Below are 26,250 nucleotides of genomic sequence, written 5' to 3' on the forward strand. Positions count from 1 at the left end.
TGAGCTTTAGGGTGATTTATTATGCAGCAGTGGTTCATGGGCATGCCTGAGTGCATTACTCTGATAATCAAATTTCTTGACTTTTAAAGTAACTGCTTCAGAATTTAATTTTCTTTGGAAAAGGGTGAGAAGCACAGGGGAAAAGATGATTTGGAAAGCCAAAAACATCTACTTTGCAGATTTCTCCAGAGTCTGGGCAGTTTTGTGTGCCCCTAAAGCCAACAGAGTTGCTCTCCTTGGCACTCTGCCCAGCCGTTACTTTAACACGGAAATGTGAAGGAGGTGCCATAGGATTTGAAATCTCAGATCACGTTAATGATTAAGTCAATCAGTAAATTCCTGATTGGAGGGTCCTTTTATTCTCTCTACTCCCAAAGGTGTCCTAAAGATGCAGAATTGCCACTGGTGCCAGAGTCTTGCATGTTGAATTTTCCAACTTTCGAAGACTTCTCTTTTCAGTCAGAACCTGGCATTAATCCTAATGATTCTTACTTCATTTATGATGGGGCTGGGAGGGCCAGAATGGTGAAGATGTTTGCACTTTGCATAATCCCAGCCCCCGGCATCTTCCTCATAAGAGCCCCCTCCTGTCCTTAGCGCCCTCGATGGAGCTCTGCTCAATTAATGCAGGACCGTTTACCCTAGTCATTCCCTTCAATTCAGAAAAAGCTTGGATCCCTTTGACACCTTGATGTTCCAAATACTCCCTATCAGCCTGTGGCTTGTTTTCTATAGTGTCTTTGATTAAGGCCTTTTTTCCATCACCACATTTGAATAATCTCCCCCGCCTCTCTTCTGTTATCCGAGTTCTTGCTCGCTGCTTCTGGTCTCCAAGACAGCCCTCAGCCTTCACTGCCAGAGCTTAAGATGCCTGTGAAATCCACACTGGTGCTGCAAATGCCTTGCAACGGATTCCTTTGAGAACATTGACTTCTTTTCCTTTCTCAATCCTGAAACAGTAGTTACCGGGAAATAGTCATCCAGAACGTGGCTAATAGTTAAGAAACTCTGCAGACAATAGCCGAGGGGCAACAGAGAAGATGGAAAGAAAAGGCTTCGTAATCTCTTGTTTGTGACTCCCAAGTGGTAGCTGCTAAAAGTGACTTCTGCGAGCAGGCAGCTGCTTCTGCTGTTTACACTTAATCAGATAATCACGGGGCTGCGAGAGCCCGTAACCCACCCTTCTGCATTAGCCAGGGCCTGCCAAGGCTTTCTGAAGACTGTTCCAGAAACTTCCAGTGTTGTCCTCACACATACACTTGGGAAAGTAAAAACACTTGGAGAGAGGAGACGTCTATTCCTTCTTGGAAAAGAGGCTGAAAGACGTTGTTTTTGTCCCCCAAGCCTCTCTTCTTCCTGCACAATCTTTGTATGGACATCACCCCTAGCCCTCAAATACCATGTAAGGTTGTTATCATTATCCTCATTTCACAGATGGGAAACTACAGTTCAAAGAGGTTAGATTACTGGCTCTGGAGTGGGAGAACTAGGGTAGGTGAGCAACCATCCCAGTTTGCATAGGACGGGGGTTTTCTGGGACAGATGGGGCATCTACTGGCAGCACCAGGAAGGATGCAGAGTTCAGAGAACAAAGTTGGGGTGTCAGCTTTGGGGGTTCAACTCAGGACACCAGGCCCTCTTGCAGGCTATTCAGAACCACTGAAAATATGGGTCCAAGAGCTGACTCTCCAGAGAGGTGAAAGCCAGGTGCAGGAGTGCACACCATCGTTTGTGCAGTTGGCCACATCAGAGGACACTTTACCAGTGACCTCAAATCCTTGCCCACTGCACTGCTCGGCCTCATGACAGAATCTCAGAGAGGCCACAGAGGAGTCAGGTTTTTGCTGAAATGCACAGAGCAGAATTGTACTGAACTAGTTAACAAAATCAGACCACATCATATTTTGACCAAAAGCAGAAATTAAGACCTTCAAACATTCTTTCAGGGATGATCCACAGTCCCTTCTTTCCTTTCTTCTTTCCTCTGACCCCCACCACTGGGGTTTTCTCTTTCAAGATGTCTCCCTAGCTGAGGGAGGGTGTAGCTCAAGTGCTAGAGCACGTGCTCAGCATGCACAAGGTCCTGGGTTCAGTCCCCAGCACCTCCTCTAAAATAAACAGATAAACCTGATTACCTCCCCACTCAATAAAAGATATTTTTAAAATTTGTTAAAAGATGTCTCCCTGGACTGCAGGGGGAAGCCAGGCATGGACTACACTTGTAGTGGAAGTGTTGTCACTGGAGCAGAGTCCTGGTTGGTCCTCCCACCACACACACACACACACACACACACACACACACACACACACACACACTGTGCTGGGTGTTACCCTCTAGTTGTTGGCTCCTAGGAGGTCTGGGGAGGCCTGGGTTGTTGAGGGAGAGCCTCAGGGGGTGGCTACTTACCAGTGATAAAGGAGTGGGGTGGGGGTTTCAATGTCATAACAGGTGGCGAAGTTGTACCTGGGCATTGGGTTTTTCCCTCAGCCCTAAGTGGAGGGAACCATCCTCCCGCTATAGCTCCTGTGAACAAAACATATTGCCGGCCATATCAGTAAACAAAGAATGCTGTGGCCATCGAGTCATCAGCTGTTACCCTGCCAGTGAGCAGAAGAAACACAGGATGCAGAGAGCAGGCAACCTGGCCTCTGCAGCCACCCCCAGAAGTGTACCTGGAGGGGACTCAGGACGGGAAGCACCGAAGACTGGCCCCAGGTAGTTAAGGTGCACATCAGAGGAATGGTTTCAAGGAGCCCAGACCTTTGCACCTTCACATACATAGAAAAGTGCTAAATTCCTTAACTTGAGATATCTGGTTTTCTTTAATTAACAGTAATCTTTTGATGTTCTGACTACCTGATCTTTGCTGTAAAAACTCCTATATATCCTGGTTCCTCCCCTACCTCTTCCAAGCATTTCCTCAGAGCTATCTGACAGGCTGTCTTCCTGGGCTTAAGTCCTCAGAATTGTCCACCGAATAAAACATAACTCTTAACTTTAAGGTTGTGCATTTATTTCAGTCAACACTCCTCTCCATTCACCCACCTCTGACTCTGTCCCCTTGGAGGACAGATTAAAACAAAAGGGCTTCAGAGAGATCATCTCGTTTGATTCCCTCCTTACCCAGATGGGGGCTGAGGCTGGAGAGGAGATGAGAGCTTGCAAAGTCCCGTTGGGTGCCTCCAGGGTGGAGACGAGGAGGCAGGAAGAAAAAGGTCTGCAGCTTCTAATCAAAACTTTTCTCTCCCTTCAGCTGATCCAGAATTTTAGCCCAAATTATTTTCAACTCTTTCTCCACTGTGTCAAACATGCCAAACTTGTCTTGTTTTGTCATCAAACTTGGTATTTTTGTCAGTTCAGTCCTCCTTTCTGCTCCCTGACTGTTTCCAAGTGAAATCATTCACAACGCCTTAACTAGATGGCGCACAGACTTGGGGGGACCCTGGGGAGGAGGAGATGGGGCCTGCTCTTCCTCTCCTGCCAGGGGCTCCGTGAGTCACGGTCAGGGGCGGCCGTCAGGTCAGGAGTGCCACACGCAGTGGTCAGGAGCAGGGACCAGGCCTGGGTTGGACGCTCAGTCAACAAGTTTTTACCAAAGGATTTTGTTTTTCTTTACTCCAGCTCCCCACCCCTTGCTTTCTAAAAGCACAGGGCCCATCCCTGAAATTTCAACAGTGGGTGTGGGGCCTCCTTTTCTCACCTAGTGTGTTAGGGGATTATAGCCAAGCAGAGGTGGCCCCGACCTGCACCATCTTCCCATTATTCACGGAAGGGGCAGTCTCTCAGGTGAGGCTCCACCCCCACCCCTCTTGAGAATGTCACCATGCCGCTTCTCTTGCAGCTCCCGCCAGCAGCGGTAAGTCCTAGCGCTGAGGGAGTCAAGGTGAAGCAAGGCATTTGTGGGTGAAGAAAGATGCCCCCCTCCACCTTCCTTCCACAGCCAGAGTGATGGTCCCTTTGACCAGGGGCCTTCTCCTCCTTGGACCATTAGCGTGAATGGGATTTCGAAGGAATGCTCATGCCCTCCCATTTCATTAGACTCTGGATGAAACTAAACAGAATGAGAAGAAAAGGCAGCATGGGCCACGCCGGATGCAACAGGCTTACCCAGGCCCCTTGTGAACAGGCACTGCTTGTAGGCTGCAGCATCTTAACCCCCAGTCATCAAGTGACTCAGGACTCCAGAAGGACCACAGATGGGCCAGGTGAGATGATGGAATCCACACTTACACCAAAATGCACACAGTTCACCGAAAGGATGACCTAACCATGACTAGGTATACAATGAACTATGAAGAGCACAGTGTGACTGTGTCATAACCTCCAGTCCCTCTTCACCAGGGAGCTTGTGAAACTCTCTGCCAGGAGCAGCCAAGGGAAGCGCCTCCAACCCAGGCCTGCTGGTCCTCTTCTGCTTCCCACACTGTTCCGTGGCCCCGTCAGGCTGGGCCGGGAAGGGCACTCTGGGAGTCAGAACTTCCAGACCGTCTGCAGAGAATTCTCGGTCTCTCTGTCTGCAAGTTCATACTTTGGGGGCCGCACTTTCAGGAAGTATCCCTCGATCTTCTGGTGACCCTTTTCCCCATTTGCTTCTGTACAAGTGAGATTTGGCCCTTGGGAGGTTTATAGCCTTCACAGTGGATTTTCTTCTATGCCTTTGGTAGTTTTCTGTCCCCAAGGCATGGCTTTTCTCTCTGCACTATTATTGCTCCTTTCCATATGCTCCCCAATCATAAGGCCACTTTCCGCTCTTTGGTGAGCTCTAGCTTTGGGCAGGAAGAGAGCAGTTACCCTCACTGTCAATATATCACTGCCTTCGATGTGGCTCTACTAAACACCTCTGTTTGCTGTAGCACTTGGGGGTCTTAGGTTTAAATACTTTGTGCCCACCATGTGTGGGCTCCACAAGGAAGACTGAGGAAAATCTGGTGTCCTGTTTTAAGTATTAGCAGTAGCAACTATTTATTGATCATATACTATGTTCTAGGCATTATCTAAGCACTTTGCCTGTAATATCTCTAGTCCTTAAAAGCAAACCTCTTAGATAAGCATCATTAGTCCCATTTTATAGATGAGAAAACTGAGTCCAAGGGAAGTTACATAACTTTCCCTGGATCACATGGATGGTAAGTGGCAATCCAAGTCTGCAGGATTCATAAGTCTATACTCTTTCCTTTCCACCATTCTTCCAGTCACCGAGCAAAAACTTATTGAGCAATTACCAACCTCCAGACCTTGTCTTTCCTTGTGGAGTGTCACGTCTAGCTCACCTCATCCTTTATCCTACTTCTCTTGATCTGTGACAATAGAGAAGAGAATTCCTGAAACCCATCACAAGGTCTAGAACAGCGAAGAGAAGGGAAATAATTACCTACCTGCAGGTGTTAATTTGAAGTCTGTTAACCACCAGAAGAAAAAGAACTGTGTGAGAATTACTGTATCCACCATTAGTTCTAGGTCACACATCCCAGGCAGTAGCTGGAAATTTCAAGCAGAGACAGATGCAAACGTGAGAGATTACGGAATCCACTGAATAACAGGAAAGAGAAGCAGGAAAATGAGCCTTAAATCCCTACAGCCTGCCCTGCAATCCTCTTTATAATTAGTAGCAGTATTGGACTTAATGTTTCTAAGAAATCAACAGCATCATCAATCCACGTGACACAGGAGAATATGAGAGCCTGATTGATTGTGTGCTATTCCTTGGAAGTGTGGTAAATCAGTGGTGATATAAAGACCTAGGATCTAAACCTATAGAAAAAAATCACTGTGGCCAGCTACTTCCCTTATTTGTGGGTTGTTGAAAGAGTTTTAATTTTGCTGAGAGCCAAAGCAAGATTTTCTCATTAAAAAAAAAAAAAGCAAACAGAAATTGAGAATTGATATTGTAAAACCCAATTTTCGTGGACTGGACATGTGCCCAAGCACTAAAGCAGTTTAGATTATCATACTAAGGACTTATTGGATTGACAGAACTGTTGGTAGCACTTTTCTACTATCTCACTAGTAACTGAACTCTGATTTTGTTTAGATATCAGGGAAATTTTTCTAGGGAACATAGGTCCTTCCCTTGGGCCCTTGAGATGAACCATGATCAGTGTGATTCATTTCCTCTTTGCAGACAAGGGAATGTGGTGGTCATCTGATCCACTTCTCAGCAAGGAGACATAACTGGAAGTCTGCTAATGGCTTCTGTATGGAAGTTCCTCTCTAACAAAGAGAGATACTAAAAAGAAAGCCCAAGTCCTTCCTACTGTCTTTGAATGTTTTAGTATTTAGTTTAAGTATCAGAGTTAACAAACTACTAAACAACCTTGCCACCATGAGGGGAAGCAACACTATCACTCTGAGGGCTACAAAATGAAAGACAGAAAAAGCCTGGGCTCAAGATGTGGAAACAACCTAAACGTCCACTCATAGATCATCAGATAAAGAAGTTGCCGTATATATACACAATGGAATAGTACTCAGCCATAAAAAAGAATAAAATAATGCCATTTGCAACAACAGAGATGGACCTGGAGATTATCATACTAAATGTAGTAAGTCAGACAGAGAAAGACAAATATATGACATCACTTATATATGGAATCTAAAGAAATGACACAAATGAACTTGTTTACAAAACAGAAACATTCACAGACATAGAAAACAAACTTATGGTTACCAGGGGAGAAAGGGCATGGAGAGGGATAAACTGGGAGTTCAGGATTTGTAGATACAAACTACTACATACGAAATAGATAAAGGTCCTACTGTATAGCACAGGAAACTATAATCAATATCTTGTAATAACCTATAATGAAAAAGAATATGAAAAGGAATATATATATGTATAACTGAATTGCTATGCTGTACACCAGAAACTGACACAACATTGTAAATCAACTATATTTCAATAGGAGAAAAAGAAACAGAAAAGAAAAAGAAAAAGTCTAGGCTCTTGGTGACCTCGTTGCACCACTGGACAATGTGAAACCACACACCTGTAGAGTTCTTAATTGATGTAAAACTGCTCTATGGTTTCAGCCACGTTTCATTTCATCTCCATGATACAATGGATAAAGAGAAATAGCTTGGAGTCAATATATTATTCAAGGGCAGAAGAAATGTGTCTGCAGCCAGATGAGACTGCTGATGTCAGACTCACAGCCTTCAGAGGAATTTAGAAACTGAGCAAACAGCACATATTTACTGACCAAGCACCTACTATGTGCCCTACACTGTGCTGGGTGCTGGGGTTACAAGAGTGGATAAGCAGGCAAGGTCATTAGGGTCATGGAAATCACATTCTGGAAGATGGATGAAAACTGCACAAAGAAATAAGAACAGGTGAAAATATTCTTAGGCAACTTTTAAAATATTGTTTCAAATCAGTCCTGAGAAGGGGGGAGGGTACAGCTCAGTGGTAGAGTCATACTTAGCATGCATGAGGTCCTGGGTTTAATTCCCAGTACCTCCATTAAAATATGTAAATAAATAAACCCAATTACCCACTCCCTACCCACCCCCCAAAAAAAGTTGGTCCTGAGTATAAATCCAGACTCTGGAACCAGATAGATGTGAACTCAAAGTCTACCTCTATCTCTTGCTGTGACGTTGGGGAAGTCGTTTTGTCTTTCTTACTTATCCGTTTCCCCATCTATAAAATGATGATAATAAAAAACTAATGCATAGAGTTGTGAGGATTAAATAAATTCTCTGTAAAGTATTTTACAGAGATCCTGGCACATAGTCAGTTTCTCTAGATTCTAGATGATGAATCAACATCATCATCGTCATCGTCATCCCCACTGTCATTGTCATAATAATTTGTGCCAGACACTGTGGGTGTCAAAAGATGAGCAAGACACACACCCTGCATTCGGGTAATCTGGGAGGCAAGAATCCAGATTCAGCCATAGAACCGTCAAGAGTTAGGCAATGAATTAGGCAGAAACAAAAGAATTCCTCTGGTAACCAGGGTTGGGGACAGCTAGGCCCCCTGTCTCTACCTTTCTCCCACACATTTTATAGCCACTCTCCCCTTTTCCAAGAGGGAAAGAGATATTCTGAATGATTGCTGCTCTTCTTTCACATACAGCCACTGTTCCCAAGAGAATCAAATGGGCCTTTTCTTTCTCCAGTGGAGTGAAAAATACAGGACGTGTCTATCTGGGTGGCATTTACCAGTGTGTGCCACATACCAGCAAACACGCACAGATACTCCGGTAAATGATCGAACCAAGCCCCATCTCCATTCCTTCATCCTCTCAAAATCGTATCCACTTAATGGGTTTAGTGTTCTGCAATTGACTATTAACGGCTGTATCTAGCTGTGAAATCCAGATAAACATCAATTAGCCGGGTCCCCACACCCACACACATACCCTCACCCTTAAGAACATTTCCTCTGATGATCACACAAACTCGCACTCGGGTGCATCTTCCCACAGCCTTGCTCACACACTAGCTTTTTATTTGAGCTCTCCCATGGGGAAGCCTGTAACCCTCAGATAGGAATTTCATTAACAAAGGAAGGGGAGGGGCCATCAAGAGGAAAGTCCAGATGCAGAGGGAAAGAAATTAAAATAGCTTTTCAAGGGGACCTAAAATTGTATCATCCTAGCCTCATCCTCCCTTATAACTGTATTTGTACATTCCGTGCCTGGGGGAAAAAAAAAAAATCCCACAAGTTTTCATTGATTGGGCGGTTGTCCAGGCTCTTAGTTTGGCGTCCAGCCCACAGAGCTGCAAAATCAACCTCAGCAAGTCTCTGCTTTGAAACACAGTGGCATCTAACTGGAAGCTTAGGCAAAATAAGGAGCTCAGCGCAGGGGTCCAGGGTCCTGTGCTTCTTCCTTCTTCTCTCAGCCGCACCCCTCTTATCCGATCTTGGTGAAGAGTCTTCCTTGGCTCAAAAAGAGGTCAGGGACAAGAAAGTAGTGCCAAGAAAGTTCCACGAGACTCTCAGAAGTCACCGCCTGAACACCAAACCTGAATAACCGGGAGAGATGGAACTCTTAGGTGTTATGCCCACGCTGCAGGTTTTTCAGGTCCCTGCTTGAGTGTGCACTCACAGGCGTAAATAAACGTGCTCTCCACCGCCTGCGTCAGCCAACCCAGCTATTTAAGCAGGCTGGCATCACCCGACTCAGCTTCCAAATCCAGGGCTTGCCTTTGCCACTTTCACGTAAGTAACTTTCAGAGGTTTGCTTTTCATGCAGAGGAATGAACTTGTGTGGAAACTGGACTGAAATGCTCTAGTTACCACGTTTGCTAGCCTGATGGGAGGAGGGAGACGTGAACAGGAGAATGAAAGTTAAGAGCTGGCGCCAAGCAGGGAGCCTGAGAATGCTTGCAAATGTGTGTGCGGTCAATGTGGATTTGGAGCAGGGGGCAGTCGGGTTGGTCTTTTGGTGGGCAGATGAGATGTTTTTCTTGCTCACTTCTATCTCGGAAAGACACAGTGAAATCAGAGTTTGTATGACTGTGCCAGATGCATGTGAATTCTGTCACTTAGAAGGTGATATTGTTAGTCTACATCTTACTTGAAAGTCAGACATAATATCACTCTAAAATATTTTTTGACCCAACGGGAGTCAAACCTCCCAAAAGGGGGGGTGTCTGTGGATTGAGTAGTGGTGTTTCCATGCTGACTTTGCAGTGCTATTCACTGTTATTTCATAATGCTTATCAGTTAGAACAATGAAAACATTGATCTCGTTTAAGATGAAAAGGAATCTCGCGCTCTGGGGTTTTGAGAAAATGTAAGTTTGTGATATGTGAACACCAGGTATCCAGGTAAACTGTTAAGTAAAGTGGAATCAGAATCGTTAAATTAAAAGGCACAACATACCGCATAACTTAGGTGAGAAGGTCTTAAAGAGAAGAGGAATGCAGAAAGTCCCCATGAGGGAACACGGTCACAGACAGGGCCCTGGAGTGGGTTTGGGTAAATAGGGTTAAATATAACCCGAGCCCAAACAAAGGGACCTGGGACTGGGGAAGGAAGGAGCTGGGGAAGCAGATAGTAGAGGATTATAATTAGATATCATATTTATAAAATGCATGTAGGAATATTATAAGGAATAAAGCATGGCATTGATTCCATAGTTCCTCCCTTTGGGTCAAGAATCTGGCAATTAAGAATCTGGGGAAAGCCAAGAGCTTTTCCCAGGTGGTCCCCCCACCCCTGGCCCCCAACACATATCTTGATGGTCATTTTCTGGACCCCTAGAAATCCATGACTCTAAATGAAGACTCCTGGTTTAAACAAATGCATTATTTTTCAACCGAGCTGAAGCTGCTGACTAGGAACCTACAGAGAAATGGCAGGGTTGGGGGCGGTCGAAACCATTAATATGGCAGGCACTTCTTGGCCACCAAACTGGAGCTCAGTTGTAGGGTCATGAAGGTTTGATTTCCATCGAGCAGGTTTAAGGGGTTTCTCTGAGCAAAGATAAGTTGAGGGCCGGGAAGAAGAGAAAAGAAGTAAAAGGTGGCTCCTGTTCTTAAAGAGCTTGAAATCTGAAGGACAAGGACGTAAGTAATGAGAAGTCAGGCAAGAAACAGTACACACCATATGGTATGAAATGATAGGACGTGCAAACGAATCTACAGTGACAGAAAGCAGTCACTGGTTACCAGGGGAAGGAGGGCAGGAGAAGAGGGTGGATGCAACATACTGAAGATGAAAATTGAGTACTTTTGGAAAAAAAAAATTCAATAAATAAAGTGGAAGACCAGCCCCTCAGGACTGTGGACTTTCATAGAATTGGGAGGGTCCCAGAGATCATCAAAGTCAGTGGTTGAACACCTGGAGAACTGTTCTTGAAAATACCCTGGGCTGAGCCTCACCTCCGCCAATTAAATCAGAATCCCTGGGTGGGTGGCCCTGGTGCTGTTGTATAAAGCTCCTCAGGTGATTCTAAGGTGCTGCAGCCAGGGATGAGAACCAGTGAAACCCAAAGCCCTCACTTGACACCTGAGGATAGGGAGGCTCAGAGAGAGGGCAGGGTCTGCCCTTGACCACATGACCCCCGAGCACCGTGTTCACGGGCCCAGGGAGGACAGCAACAGGACCTCAGGGGACAAGGGACCTCCAAGACCGTTGCTTCTGGGTCCTCAACACCACACTTCCAACTCTAGCTGGGATAGGGTATCTGGCGCATTTCAAGCAAATTCTTGGAACCCAGACATGCCCCGGGCAGCAAGCAGGAGGAATTAGTCAGAGCCTCAAAGGTGCATTATTTAAGGATTGTGCTAACGTGTGAGAAGGGATGTTTCAAAACTAAAGCTTCCTTTTGTTCCCCACATAATATCTGGCCTAAGCCAGAGGATTATAATTATTGAAAAGAGTCGCGGCCGACACACCAGGCACTCTGCTCTTGGGGGACAGCCAAGTCGTGCTTTCAGGCGCTAGCCCGAGTTCTCTGCATTGGGATGAGTCTGCTTGGCACCACAAGGTCTTTTCGTTGTGATTTCCAGCTCAGGCCCGGGCAGCAGTGTGAGTGGAGTGAAGTTTGTCTTTGCGGCTTCTGCTCCTCCTGTCTGTCCCTCACCGTGGCACCTGTGCCCGTGCAGGGGTGGGCGTAGGGCTGTCCACGGGGCCGCCACACCTCACCTGTGCTGCCTGGGCCAGTGGGCCACGTTTCAGGTGGTTTCCCATCTCTCGTCCAAGCCCAAAAATTTCAGGGTCCCATCCCCTTAGGGCTTTGCTTACCCAGCTCTGGAACACTAATTAAAGTTATCATGTTAATAGACAATAATTGTTTAATGAGTTATGTCCCTCCCTGGTATATTAAATAGGATCCAACAAGATCACATATCTGGGAATTCTTTAAAATGTTATATAAATGTAATTACCACTTGAGGTAATCAGGGGAATCAAAGCTTTTAGCAAAATGTATATTCCCTACTAGTCAGAATTTCAAGCAACTTGCTGGGGGAAAATATACCAAGATTGGGAGTTTTCAGTAGAAGTCTCCAAGTCACATCCCATAGGAAGCTCCCCACAGACTGTGGGCCCTGAGAGATGTCTTTTATTGAATCAGTCTACTATTTGTTAAATGTATTTGTCTTCATTGGAGATGGCTGCATTTCATTTATCTTTCTGAAAAATGGAGAGTCACCTTAAGGTCATTACAGTAGAGATAGAAAGTCAATACATTCTGTTCACAGGGCCTTATAAATATTACCTGCTTCCTTCACCAGAGCAGAAGGCTGGCACTGTCCCAGCCTTAGTGACAAAGGGTCTCCTTCCTGGGGACCTAGTCCTGCAGCCCGGAGCAAGAGGCCCCTAAGTTCCCGTGACCCTCACAGCCCCTTCTTCCATTTGGAAAGCTGAGATCACTGCAGCTCATGCTGGCAAGTGGCAGCTGCACTTGGTTGGTCCAGCCTCTGCATAGGGGTGTGGTCAGGGTGAACTCAGCCTCCCTCTGGGGATGCGGAGTCTGCAGGCTGCAGGGAGCCAACAGCACAGAATCTTCACTGGTGAGAACAGCAGCGAGGACAGGAGGGGAGGGTGAGTGCTGTCCTGAGCCCCAAGGGACCAGGAGACAGGGGACCCAAGATCCCAAGATCTGGGGGGAAGGATTAGGCTGCTGGCATCAGGGCAGTACCCAACACTGAAAATGCTGCTGTTTGGAGGCTGAATGTTTCTTCTTCTGGACATTGAGAGTTCCACAAAAAAGAAAAAAATTTTTTTCATAAGTGATAGGTTCACACAGCTGATGAAATAGGTTTGTTTTACAGTGACAGAGTTTCTGCCTTCTCTGGATGACTTTTCTTTGAACATTTCCCCCTCATCTTTGCTTCCAAATTCTCTCAATGTGGAATGGCTTAGTTCACTTGGACATTTTTAAGGCTATGTCATGACCTAACCCAGATTAATTTTTAGAAGTTGATGGCTTCCTCCCACTTTAAAAAAGCCAGGTGAATGGGGATGGTGAACAGGGCTATGCAATGATGAAATTATTGGCAGAAGGGTGGCCTGTGGCCTGGAGTGATTTATGAAGTACCAGCCTGCCCATTAAAAACCAACACCTGAGGATCCCAAGACAGCCCTTGGACCACACCCAGCCTGTCCACAGGCCTTGGGCCAGTGGAGAACACGTCTGAGGCTGCAAATAAAAGACACTGTCCTGACACAGGGGGTGCATGCATCTGCTCTCTTGCTGGCCCCTGACCTTCAATGACCTTGATGTGGATTTGGAGTTCCAGTGTTGTTAATTCTGAACACAGGTAGGGTTTGGGTTGTGTGAGTGCCTGACCAAGCAGATGCAGGTCAGGCTGTCCTTTTTTCTTTGGCTGGGAAAGTGCCTTCATTGATCTTTGGGTGATATGGTGAACACTCTTCCACAGAACTCCAGTGTAGACTGGTCCTGACAGAAGACAGCCTAGCCCAGGGAGCAGAGTACAAGTTTTGGTGGTCAGGAACCCTGGTTATTTTCAGCTCTAATTCAGCTGTAATGGAATTCTAAAGCAAGAGGGAAAAGCCTGAATGTCAAGTGTCCCAGTGGATTATTAATAGTGTCCCCTTTCATTCTCAAACATACCTGGCCTTGAGCAATAAACTATATAGTCACCTATGAACACAGTATATGAAGGTACAAGAGAATAAAGTGAGCTGCTCTGTGTCTTAAAATTAGTTGGTGCTGAGCTGATTCTGGAACCCAGGCCTCCCCACGCCTTCCCTCTGGCCTCTCTGCCAAGTCACTCACTCCCCCTGTGACTCAGGTTCCCTGTGGGAAGCATTGTATCCATCCTGCCCAGACGGAGAGCTGGTATGTTTATATTGGCTCACCAAAAAGAAGTTTGATGTGAATGCTGAGGGTTCAAGGAATTGTTCATCACAAGGTCAGGTTACTCTGGCATTGCTTCAGGCTCTTGTTAGCTTACGGCCCTGTTTGAGTAGTGATGGAAGCTCTTTTGAAAGGAGAGAAGTTAATTTTTACCCATCCTCATGTAATTTCTTGTAATTTACTTTCAATGGTTTTGATAAAATGTGACCAGATCTTTCCCGAATGAACTGTTTCTATCTTTACATGTTAAAGAAAAAACCAAAACAAAATCATAAACATCGTAAGGCATTGATGAGCTCTAATCTCTTAGTGTACACGGAGCAGGAAACGAATGGTACTCATTCCAGCCATTAGATCTGGATGGATCACGATGGAAGTTTCCTGTAATTCTTACAGGCATGACATAGTCTAGTCTTTGTTGCTGTATTTCCACTTCCTTCCTGTGTGGTTTCTCCCTGAGGAAATTTACATAAATAATCCTCTCTCCCTAGGGCTTATAGTCCCTCCCTCCTTTCCAAACTTCTAGTCTACTGGTGCAGGCGCAAAATCTGTTTCATAAAAAACTTTAATTCAATAATTTATGCCAAGAAATGTCTATCACTCTGTTATATATTCTTTACACTCTTTGTGGATAGTAAAATAGCGTCCTTTGGAGATGACTAGAACTGAGGTTTACAGAGCAGGAGTGAAGAAAGGGGGAGGCCATGACTCTCCCGCTTTCATTAGCATGGTACCCGATTCAGGGTTCCACAATTTAAAAGGCGGGAGAGTCCTTTGAACTAGCTCAAAAGAGCTCCTAGATGACTAAATAATAAAAAAGATCAAGTCAGTAAAGAGTGGCAAAAGGACCAGATGTTATTTAAATTGGATAAGAGAAGGCCAGAAAGCCATTTGATGCTGGTGTTGAAAAGCATGGAGCATGGTCAGGGAGGTCAATGACCGGCTAGTCACCTTGATCTTTGGGGGAAAAAACCAAGCCCAAGGACCCCAAGGATTGGAATAGGCTGGAGCATGAAGGGGATGAGGTGAGGCATGAAGTATTCCCTCATTATGCAAAAAATACATTAGACAGAATTATACAGGCAAGCTCTGAAAGGCAGGGCAGTCCAACAATCTTTTAATTTTTAAAGTTTTTTTTTCTTTAGGCTCACATTAACATATTACTGAATTCGTAGTACACACAAGACCCTTCCTACGTTTTACATCTCATTCTATTTCTTCTACTGTCCTGCTCTCCCTCTTTCTTGCTCTGTCTTTGAACTCAACACCATATTTTTATGATCTGCCTATGTGACTGATTATACTTCTAATATTTCCAATGCATTACTTCTAACTCCTTTTAATTTATTTTATTTTATTTTACTTCTTTTTTAAAAATATTTTTTATTGATTTATATTCTAACTCCTTTTTAATAGTCTGCTATTTATACACACTATTGGCTTATCTAATCCTCTAGTTTTTTTTTTTTTTTTTGGAGGGGGGTAGGTAATGAAGTTTATTTTTTAATGGAGGTATTGGGGATTTTACCCATAATCCTGTAATGTTGACCATTTCTTCTGCCTCCAGTTCTCACAAATGATGCCATAATGAATATCCTAATATGTATGTATACTCAACCACCCTGTAGATCTCGTTGGTGGGAGACAGGGGTAGGGAGAGGGGTAGGCTAGATGGCTTATGTTTTCCTTAAGCAATGTGGAATATTAAATCGTCTGTAAGAAATGGAGACACATGATATCACAAGTTCTAGTCTAGTATTTCAAACATTTAGAAGCTTCTCTGAGTTCCTTAGGACTTTACTAAGCCTTTAATAAGTAACTGAAATAATTTTCTGGAACTTAAAGAGTATAATTTTCAGCAATTTCCCCCTCTCAATATCATTTTCTTAAACTTGGGCTAGTCAGTTCTAGAACTACTTCATTTCTCTGTATTAGTGGTTTATTACTGGACAAAGCAAATGAAATGTTTTAAGAAATCTTGTTAGGCATAAGGTTGAGTGAAGTTTCTACAATGTTTTGCTGCTTTAATGATTGCAAAACCTGATATCATTCAGTTGCTCAACATTATACCCTGAATCACTGGGAAAGCTGGATTAGAACCTTAATAATGGTATCTTGTATCTCTATAGTGTTTATAATTTATAGTGCTATTCATAAACTTAATCCATCTCATTGAATCCTACAACAGCCGTGTGAGACAGGTGGGGTAGGACTGTAGCTTCAATTATAGATGAAGAAACAAAGGTTCAAAGCAATTAAGTGAGTTGTCCAAAGTCACTTGGAGATTTAAGTGGTTCTGGTGGAAGGAGAGTGCAGATCTTCTGAGCCTCCCCATCCAGCCTCTTTCTGCAATATGACGTCTGATGCTCAGAGGAATGATCTACTGTAGGTTCAGAGCTAGCTTTCTGGTGTATCTGTCCTTTTCAATTATTTCATGATGGCAATGAGTAGGCTAGAACTGCACGTCCTCTGTTTATCCCATTAGCTGAACACCTGTTCATAAAAACCACTCAGTTGGGGAAGGGAGGAAATAAGGCCCATGTAACTGAGTATCATGGCAACAAGCAGCATGCATGGTTGGACTTTGACATAATTTGGAGCTCTACAAAGAACCAGGTGTGTGTCATTTTATCCACTACCAAAAGTACAGTCATAAAATCAGAATGGTAGTTGGACCATAAAAAATAATGATTGATTCAAGTATATTTGTGCAAAGAGATAATTCCATTCTATCAAAGAGTCTTTTTGGCAAACGCACAAACAACCTGAGGAAGTTATGCGTTTTATTAGGCAGGTTTCAACGGACTGTGAACGGGCAGCCTAAACATCTATGGGTCACGCATGTGCAACCCATGAAGGTCCCTAACTACCATTCCTTACTAGGCAGTTAGGGCTTAGGCAGCAACATCGTAGAACCCGGAATACATTTTCGAAAACAATAAATCATGATGACATGTTCTCAGAATTACAAATGAACAGCCCTTTTCAGACTCAAGCCCTGGGAATGAAAACATTTTCAGAAAGAAACTCTAATCTTTTAACATTCTAAAGTGACCAAATGGTTTATTGCTACTAGATTTTTAAAATACCAGACGGATTTCCATCAACAGCATTATCAACATTTAAGTTTTTGACCATTCCTCCTTTTCTTATTTTTTACTGAAATATAGTTGATTTGCAATGTTGTATTAGTTTCAGGTATACAGCAAAGTGATTCAGTTATATATATATATATGTATATACATTCTTTTTCATTACAGCTCATTAGAAGATATTGAATATAGTTTCCTGTGCTATACAGTAGGACTTTGTTCTTTATCTATTTTACATATAGTAGTTTGTATCTGTTAATCCTAAACTCCTAATTTATCCCTCTCCCCTTTCCCTTTTGATAACCATAAGTTTGTTTTCCATATCTGTGAGTCTGTTTCTGTTTTGTAAATAAGTTCATTTGTATAGCATTTCTCCTTTTCTATGCAAAAAACACACACATCTCACTACTGACTTAATTAATCTAATTAATGTTCTCCTAAATAAAACATAATTAGGAAGCTAAATGGGTGACAAAAATTAATAACATACTCTAAAACATAAAAAGAATATTTGTCTGCCATTTTGACTTATTTGTGCCGTTTTTCCTCGCCATAAACTATTTAGTAAGTTGATCTCTTTGTTACTTGCTTCTAAGCTTAATGGTGCAAATTTCTCTTTATGTTTAATGGTTTTCTTTAGAAATATTGAGACCCTCCCCATAACAGAACTCTACTTGTCTAATTTCTTGGCATATTAGGGCATCAGACATTTTTAAAGATGAGATTTGATGATCCAACTTAATTCACAAGTCTCACGCCTCCTGTATTATCTGGTTGGAAAAGCCCTGGGCACGTGGCTGTGCTCCGTGGAAATCTCTAGTACAAGCCATTTTTGTTCTTTTGTTTATATTTGATCACAGGACCAAATTCTGTTTGAGATGTAATGGATAGTCACAATTACTAAGCATTGACACCACTATACTAACAATACCCAAAGCAGGCAGAGGTCCAAGGGCTATTCACCCTCCTAGATACACCTCTTTTATACGTATTCAAACTGCAATAGAAGTGAAAGATCAGCAAATTTGAAGTTATAGTATATCCTCTTACCTTTAACCACAGAGCTGCAGCAGTATGCTTTCTTAAGAGCAAGAAGCAGCCTCCTGTTCAACACTTCGGTTAGGTTTCTATCCTCTAAGGTCCAAACAGACCTGCATTTTACTAATCCATAACAGCAGCTCAGATGCCTAAGTTCAACAGGACTTTACTATCCCGCACCCAAGTGAGAAATTCAACATTTTACATATAAAAAGGGGATCAGATGTCTAGGTCTGCCTGAGACATTTCTGATACAAGCCGGTTGTTCTGATGTAATTATTCATAGCGCATACTTTACACTGGTGTTCCAGATTGGATGACAAATTATATGGTCATGATAATCTAACAGATAGGCTGAATATTAAACAGCACCGTGGTTCCAAATGTTTCATGAGCTTCGCAGTTGTCCTCTGAAGTAGAAACTAGGCACCAAGTGTTCAGCAAATCAGGGGTGCAGCCTAGAACAGGCCACTGTACTCCCCTTTCTCAGGTCAACGACATCAGTGAACTGTTGACGAGGACTAACGTGATAAAGTGAAACCCAGGCCATTCTGATCATAGCGATTTTAGAAGGGAAATGATCTCAGAGGTTTGGGCTCAGTAGCTTCACTTTTCTGGATGAAGAAATAATCATAACACTCCCAGAAATGTGTACGTTATTTTACAGTTTTCCAAGTTGTTTCACAAGCATAATAATCTCACTGATTGCAACTGAAGTAAATAGGCAAGGAAGGGTGTTTTTAGTCATATTTTACATAGAAGAGAACTAAGTTTCAAATAAGTTAATAAACAAACAAACAAACAAACAAACAAACAAACAAACAAACCAAACAACCAACCAACCAACCAACCTCAGCCAAGGTCATATGACTTTAAGCAGAGGAGTGAAAGCTGAAATCCAGGTCTGACCCCTTGCCCAGTCCCAGTGCTCTTTTCATTATTCCACACCACTCTAGTATTTTCACTTATTAATGAGGATCTAACATGTATCCCCTACATATAATTTATCTATTAAAGATGCACAGATGTTCCCTCTGTAACTCATGCTAGCTACTGAAAAGAACTTTATTTCTGCTTCTCTTTCTCTTCCCATCTACAAAGAGCTCCGGCAGCAATGAAACTGTTCTTGCCTGACAGCGCCACTTAGAGGCTGACTCAGGAAACACGAGGTACAAAATCTTGCCTATCCCCTTCTTCCTTGTCCCCTGGGTAGAAGGTGAGGAGGAGAGGGCCATGCAAAGTAACTCCTGGTTTTTTCTTTATCGTTCACCATTCATATCATTAATCATCTCTCAGATGACCTACTTTTCACATCAACACTTCTCAACATGCCTTTCTTTTCTTCCTCTTTCCCCCTCCTTATTTCATCTATGACAAATGCAGCTTTAATTATTATGCCTTTATAGCAAGATAAAGAAAAGTCATCCTTCTTGAAATGAAAATAGAGTTCAATCAACATACATTCAACAAGTACTCACTGCACACCTAACAATGTGTCAGGACTGTTCTAAATACTTGGAATACATCAGAGTTGTGCTACAAACCTCTAATAGCCTCAAAAGTTCCCTGAAAACCCCTTTAGTATCTGCACCAAAACCTCATCTCATTAAGCCAAATTTTAATTAAAACAACTTTTTTTAAGCATTTGCTTTCAAAATGAATAAATTATTTCTTATTATATTTCACAAGGATATTTCCACAGAATTATTTTCTATATTTTTTCCAATTAGAAACATATAACAATTCAGTTAACCCTCCCTTTTGTGAGTTAGCCTGGGCTTTGATGCACAATTTATAGTGTTTTTACTGGAGAAAATATTTTCTGAATTCATAACAATCACTGTGGAGATAGACCTTTGGAAAAGTAAGCTGTTTACAAAATGGAGATCTCCCCTAAGGAGATTATGGAAATGGGATTGCCCTCTTTCATTTGCCCATGTATTTTAAGGAGGTAGACTAAATGCTCCACTTACTCACAGAAGAAGCCTAAGGTTTCATTGTTGTCTTTCACCGTTTTTCCATGTTTTCACATACCAATCTTTGGATTAGAACATGATAAGCTGGGCTATCAGCGAAAAGGACTCAATGTGCATACAAAGAGTTGTAGGTCCAGGGTTAATTAATGATTAATTCACTGCTGGAAGTCATTCACAGACACCCTCCCTTCCAATAGCTCTTTTCATAATATCTTGCTAGTTTCCCTAAGTGGCTGTAGAAAGGCTGGACCGCGGAGGGACTTGTTCCAACAATAGTTTCAGGAGGTTCCTTAATCAAGTCAACAAAACTCTGTACATGTAGAGATTAAGGAGCAGCACTAGTCATAAGATCTAGCTGGTCTGGTTGAAGCCAATCTTTCTATTCCATTCTATCTGATGCTGTAACTTCTCCTCATTTGTATACAGTATTACTCACATAATGTCATCTTTCAATTTTGTCTGTACCAATGAAAGAAAAGTATGTGGGAAAAGAAAGCTAACCTGGCTGGTGGTGCTGGTGGTATTAACTGAAATCACTAGCTAATCCATTTAGCTAGGTCAGAGCTATGTCTGGTCACCAAGGTTGAGAAATGTGTCCCAGGGAGGGAAGCACTGCTCCCAGGCTAGCCCCGCCTCCCCAGGACACCAGAGCGGATGGAGGACACCACCTCAGGCCTGTCCCAGGTGCACCACTCAGCTTTACTGCCCCTCTTTCCACAACCACCTACCAAGGCACTTCTTTCTTCATAGCTACTCAGTACACAGAGGAAATGCAGTGTAGTGGTTAAAAACATGGATACAGAAGATGGACTTTCTAGGTTTTGATCCCTGCTCTGCCACTCCCTTGATCTGTGATTTGGGAAAGGTTTCCATCGATATCAGTTTACATGTGTGTAAAATGGAGACAGTATGAGTACCTATCACATAGTGTTACTATTCCTTTAAGGATTAAATGAGTTAATACATCTAAGACATTTAGGGCTGTGCCTGGCACAAAGCAATTACTAAAGAAATATGTTGCTGTTGTTGTTAGAACAGGTGAGATTTCTGTACCCAATTCAAAAATACGGATCAACTCTGTGTTTTGGCGGCAGTGAAGACCAACAGATATTAGGAGGCTAGAACGTTATTTTTTCCAATGTTCTGTTTTGGTTTTGAACATGGCAGGTCCTGGTTGTTGAAAACACAGAGCACTGTCTTCCTAACTTATGTCCTAAATCAAGTCATGCCAGATGCAACTGGTTGAGTTCAGTTCAACATACATACAATGAGCACCGGTTAAGTGTCAGACACTCCTAATGAAGGCTAGAGATACATAAATGTATGAGAAATGACATATCTGCCATAGGAGAGCATATAACTTGCTGGGGAAGACAAGCCATAAACAGGTTATTTGAAAACAACTTCAGTTTGGTCATTATTCTCACAAACCAAGAGAGCCTGAAAAAAATCTACTCAACAATTCATAGAGTATTTGTTCCTGCTTGTTAGTGACTTCCTCACTGCTCATCTTCTGTCCTATTAATGCTTCCACATTAATAGATGAAAGAAAAGTAGACGTTGAGGAGTGGTGATGAGGAATGAGCAAAGAAACTAGTATTTTGGTGAAAATACCAACAATTAAGTTCAAATCAATGTACAATGCATAGAGGGGCTAATGAAAAAACCAGCCCACCCCCACCCTGTTAGTCTTGAGACGCTCCAGCCAGTGATACATTTTACAATGAAGCAACATATACAGCATTTGATTTTTTTTTTAAAGGTTCTGATTTCAACCATAGTGCTTTACCATTTCAGAAAGATTTTAAAAAGGGATTAAAGCCCAGAAAAAGTGACACTTATAAGTGATTCTTACTAGTTTCCCACCCGGAAGACACCCTACTGAACACCTTGCTCACAGTCATATAAAGAACAATAGTAGCTTCCATAAGCAAGCACTTCACACTTTAGAAACAGGTCTTCTCCAATGATGTCATATGAGCCTTACAGCAGAGCTGCGAGCTCGACTCGGGGGTGTATTATTATATCCTCTTTCCACATGAAAGAAATGGAGGCTCAGCAAAGTGATGTTTCAAATGATTAGAACTCGGGATTTCTATTTGATCTTTTTACTACATTAACTCAAATTTCATTTTGCTCTTAATTCTGCTGGGTTTCCTGAAACAGAGGAGCTTCTAAGGCAAGAGGAAAGCAAATCAAAAGAGGAGGACCTGGAAATTACTAAGCTGAATTAGCAGCTACACAGAGCACAGAGACAAGTACGCATCCGATATGCAGCACCTAGAAGAAGGCACTTCATATTTTTAAGCCTTGGCTTAACTACTAAAAGATATGCCATCCAAGAGCAGGGCTGAAATATTGAAAACCAAACCTTGATAACATCTTTGCCTGACAAATCTTGGGGAATAAGAGGTACTTGGGATGGGATGGTCACTGGCGACCAGCTGGAATGTCATGAATTCAAGCACTGGTTGGCATCTCCGTCTTCCTGTCCCACAGAGTTAAGTGCAGCGTGTTCTATGAGAACAGCGTGCTTGTCGTTGTGAACTGGCTGGTGGCTCTGCATGTGCCTGTGGCTGTGACACTGGGTCAAAAGTTAAGAGCGCAGATCTTACTTGACAAACGTGAATAAATCTTCCTAGTTCATCTGTACCTCAAAATGTGGGCTCAGAACAAATTTGAAAGGGGCGTTTCCATTCTCTCTGTTGCCTTGGTGTCAAGTAGACCCTAGGACTTTCCCAGGAGATTGAGGAGGTCTTCAGGAGGGCTGCAGCAGGCGCTAAGGGAAGGAGGCTGGAGAGACCACAGTGGGTCAGCAATGGCCTGGCTGCCCCAGTCCCATTTCTTCACTAAAATTAGAGCTCAAAGGTCCAAATGGGCAACTCGGTGATCCCTTAGAATTTCTGACATCAATAGAGCATAGAGGAAGACAGTTTGGAAGTATACATCAATCTTAATGCTCATGACATTACGAACTGCCTTGACTGCTGTGGCCAGAATAAACGGTAGAATTCTGAGCCTACTTCTGATGCTGTAGACCAGTTAGCCTTTCTCGACTACAAAACAGGACTAATTCCATTCTGATTTCTAAGAGAGGATTGTGAGAGAAACTAAAAGAGCTAACACCAACCTGCCTTTGAACAGGAGCTGGGCACCCCATGATCACGGTATTGCGGTCGAGATACTGAGCACATTATTTGATTTCACATGTTTATATACTGTTTTGAGCCCACAGTCTAATAGTCTCTCTCTTTTACACTTCCTGTCTATCCCTACATCCTTTTTTCTTCCTTATTCAGTCATTTTACACACACCTTGGTAGTTTTCAATTGGAGACTTTGATATTTGCTTTGGGGGAGGGAGGAATAAATTGATATGGTTAACATATTTTTTAAAATGTAGAGTCAAGTCCTGACTCCCAGGAGCGCTGTAGAAGGGATGATAGTAACATTTTTAGCATTATACAGACAAAAGGTCTACTGTAATTAGTTTTCCATACATCTGTCATATTGTTCCTGGTAACCAGTGGAAATAACAAGCGAGATTTGAGATAGTCTAAACTCTCCAAAAATACCTCAAATCTCCTCTGAGCTGGAACAGGAAATACTTTTACCCAGTAAATAGTAAACATATGGAACCTTTTAGCCTCAAGAAGTTGAGTAGGCTGGAAACATAAATAGCTTCAAGAAGGTTTAGATATTATTCATGGAAAAAAGAATATATAACAATTTGGGGGAAAGTTTAGAAGTTTGACAAGTGTTGATGAGGATATAGAGCAAAGGAAACGCTATATACTGCTGGTGGGAGTATGATTTGTTCAAAACTTTGGAAAAGAAGTTGGTATTACATTGTAAAGCTACTAGTCACATTCCTTATGACCAGTTCCACTTCTAAAGAAACCATCTGAGATGTGCTTCAGAGGACATATACAAAAATGTTCAGAGACGCAACACTTATCATAGGAAAACACTGGAAACAACCCAAATATCCACCGACAGGCAAAGACCTAAACAAATGGTAGTATATTCACTACATGGAAGCAGCACTAAATATCAATGAATTTCTCTACACGCAGAAATATGGATGAATCTTGGAAATGTGTTGATGAACAAAGCAATTCACAGAAGAATTATATTTAGAATGATACCATTTTATCTCAAAAATATAAAACCCCCCAAAAAAGTTCTCATAGGGATCCATACATATGTGATAGAACTAATTTTAAAAAGCAAAGGAATAATTTTTAAGAAAAAAATTAAATTTTCTAATTTCAAGGTAATAAATGTGAAAAAACAGAAAAATATCAAGAAAAAAATTTAGGTCATCTGTAGTCCCACAATATAGATATAAACACTGTTAATATTTTGTTGTATTTTCCTCCAGTTTTTGTAATATGTAAAACTGGAATCAATATAGCATTTTAAAAATGTATTTTCCTGTTTAGATTTGGAATCTTATTTCCCTGAAGACAGCAGTGATGCTAGGTGTATATGGTACATTCATAATCTAATGTTCAGTTTTAAGTTGTATTATGTAAATCTATAAGAATGATAACTTAAACTTTAGCATTTCCCTCCCTGAAGCTGAAGAATTTAGAGAAGGACAATCACTTGTCACGGTTGCCAGATGTCTTCCACTGTAATCTTTGGCTTCCAAATCAACGATGGAAATTTGTATGATGAGGTGAAAGGAATTTTCCCTCTGATGGCCTGCTTGCTTAAACTATGATCTCAACACAAAGGGATCTGTATTATTTCTGAATTTTTGAAAGCATGAGGAAGTTTCTCTTAGTAGTTCATAATTTTAAAGACTGTTTCCACTTTCCTGGCCATATATACAAAAGGTAAACAGCATAATATCTAAATTTCCTCTCCAATGTGTATTTTTAAAAGCCTATTCTTTTAAAAGTACCTCAAACTACTGTCTACTCCAGTGTTGAGATGATATAGAGAATCAGTTAGAAGGTATTTTAAAGCATTTTCATGGTATAAGGTATAAGAAGTTCTAAACACTTATTGTTGATTTTAATGATTAAGTTGCAAAATCTTGTGAGAGCTGAAATACTATTTGTGTCTCCCCATGCTGGATTCCTACAATGTGGTTCAGGAGGTCTGCAGTAGGTCTGGACATTTCTACAGGTGATTCTGAGGCCCAGCCAGGCATGAGAACCACTGTTCTAAGCTTAAGGACATTAACCACCAGGTTCATATTTTAAAAACAAATAAAAACAGAAACAAAAACTCCTTTCTTTTAAACCCAGCCTTGTGTTAGCCTGGGGAAGCAGATCCGTATTCCACTTCTATTTGTCGCTTTCTGGGAGACGCTGACATCTTGGGAGATTCCCTCCTTGCACTCCATCCAGAGTAGTTCAGTAAGTGACAAGTGAGGAAATGCTGTCCCCTTCCAAAGACCCACCACTTCTCTTGGGGAAATGGTAGCACTTTATTTTTCTCTCTTAAGAAAATACAGAATGCTTTAAGAGCCCTTTGTTTCCAGAAAGTCCGTGAACATAAAGGAGATTCAGGCTAAAGGAAAGTGGGAGACAGCCCTACAGAATGATCCCTCTGCTTTCTTTACTTTTGGCCAGCTCACCACGGAGCTGCTGCTGAAGACCATCTACCATTGATAACCTTTTCTGCTATCAGTGGCATTACAGAGAGGTCAGAAAGGCTGGGAGAGGGAGGAGAAGATGGAAAATGTGAGCCCAAAGTGATTTCTGCAGGTTCCAGTTTGTGGCACTCTTCATGAGCTGGTTCGTGTAGGTCGATACTTTAAACGTCTACAGGATTAGGGGACAAAGGTAAGGCTGTCAGATCTGAACAACTGTCTACCCAGGCATCAGAATTTAGAAAACAGCCAGCAGTTTTCATTTAACATTTTGAAAAGGTTTGTGCATGTTCTTTCCCCAACCACAAAAGAAAACACAACCACAGGGCAGATTACTCTTTGAATGTTTCATAAGGTATTAATAACCACAGCAACAGTAGAACTTGTGCTCAAAGTTTAAGAAGCTTTAAAATATCTTTAGTTCTTTTCATCTGACATTGTTTAGACTACCTTCAGAGATAGTTTTCAACAGTTTCCTTACTGGAAAGAGTTGAGAAGTTTTATAAGGCCAGGGTTTACTAGGGTGACTTGATTTATAAGTTTCCTTTGAAAGAACGAGAGGGAGAGAAGAAATGGAGCAGTAGTAGCAAACACTCATCCCAACCAAAGAGAGCTGAAATAGCAGACTGCGTTTTATGGAGAAATAACAGGTAGATCTGACCACCATAGTTAGACCTTTCATGTTCATTTCTAGAAATCAAGTTTGTTTGTTTGTTTGGTGTACCTTAGAGAAGTAGGTACTTTCAAATGGT

At 42.3% G+C, this 26,250-nt stretch overlaps 1 protein-coding gene and 1 long non-coding RNA gene across 7 annotated transcripts in view; one reads left to right on the forward strand and one right to left on the reverse strand.

The window, feature by feature from the left end:
• LOC141574055 (uncharacterized) lies at nucleotides 1-18,065 on the reverse strand. Of its 2 annotated transcripts, none has more exons than XR_012500649.1 (4): nucleotides 17,928-18,065; nucleotides 5,377-5,479; nucleotides 2,408-2,524; nucleotides 1-950 (listed from the first exon to the last, which is right to left on the reverse strand). It is a non-coding gene; the product is annotated as an uncharacterized LOC141574055 (long non-coding RNA). The 2 variants fall into 2 exon arrangements; XR_012500648.1 differs by having other exon boundaries at nucleotides 1-2,108.
• Nucleotides 8,602-26,250, forward strand: part of LOC123619999 (homeodomain-only protein) — a 27,104-nt gene continuing 9,455 nt past the window's right edge. The window contains exons 1-2 of one of the 5 annotated variants that reach the window (XM_074347327.1): nucleotides 8,602-9,173; nucleotides 19,017-19,084. The gene's annotated coding sequence lies outside the window, so the exon portion shown is untranslated. The remainder of the gene's footprint in view (nucleotides 9,174-19,016; nucleotides 19,085-26,250) is intronic. The other 4 variants (XM_074347316.1, XM_074347329.1, XM_074347323.1 and 1 more) reach the window with 4 other exon arrangements.

Source organism: Camelus bactrianus, chromosome 2 (assembly GCF_048773025.1).
Source record: "Camelus bactrianus isolate YW-2024 breed Bactrian camel chromosome 2, ASM4877302v1, whole genome shotgun sequence".
Classification (NCBI taxonomy): domain Eukaryota; kingdom Metazoa; phylum Chordata; class Mammalia; order Artiodactyla; family Camelidae; genus Camelus; species Camelus bactrianus.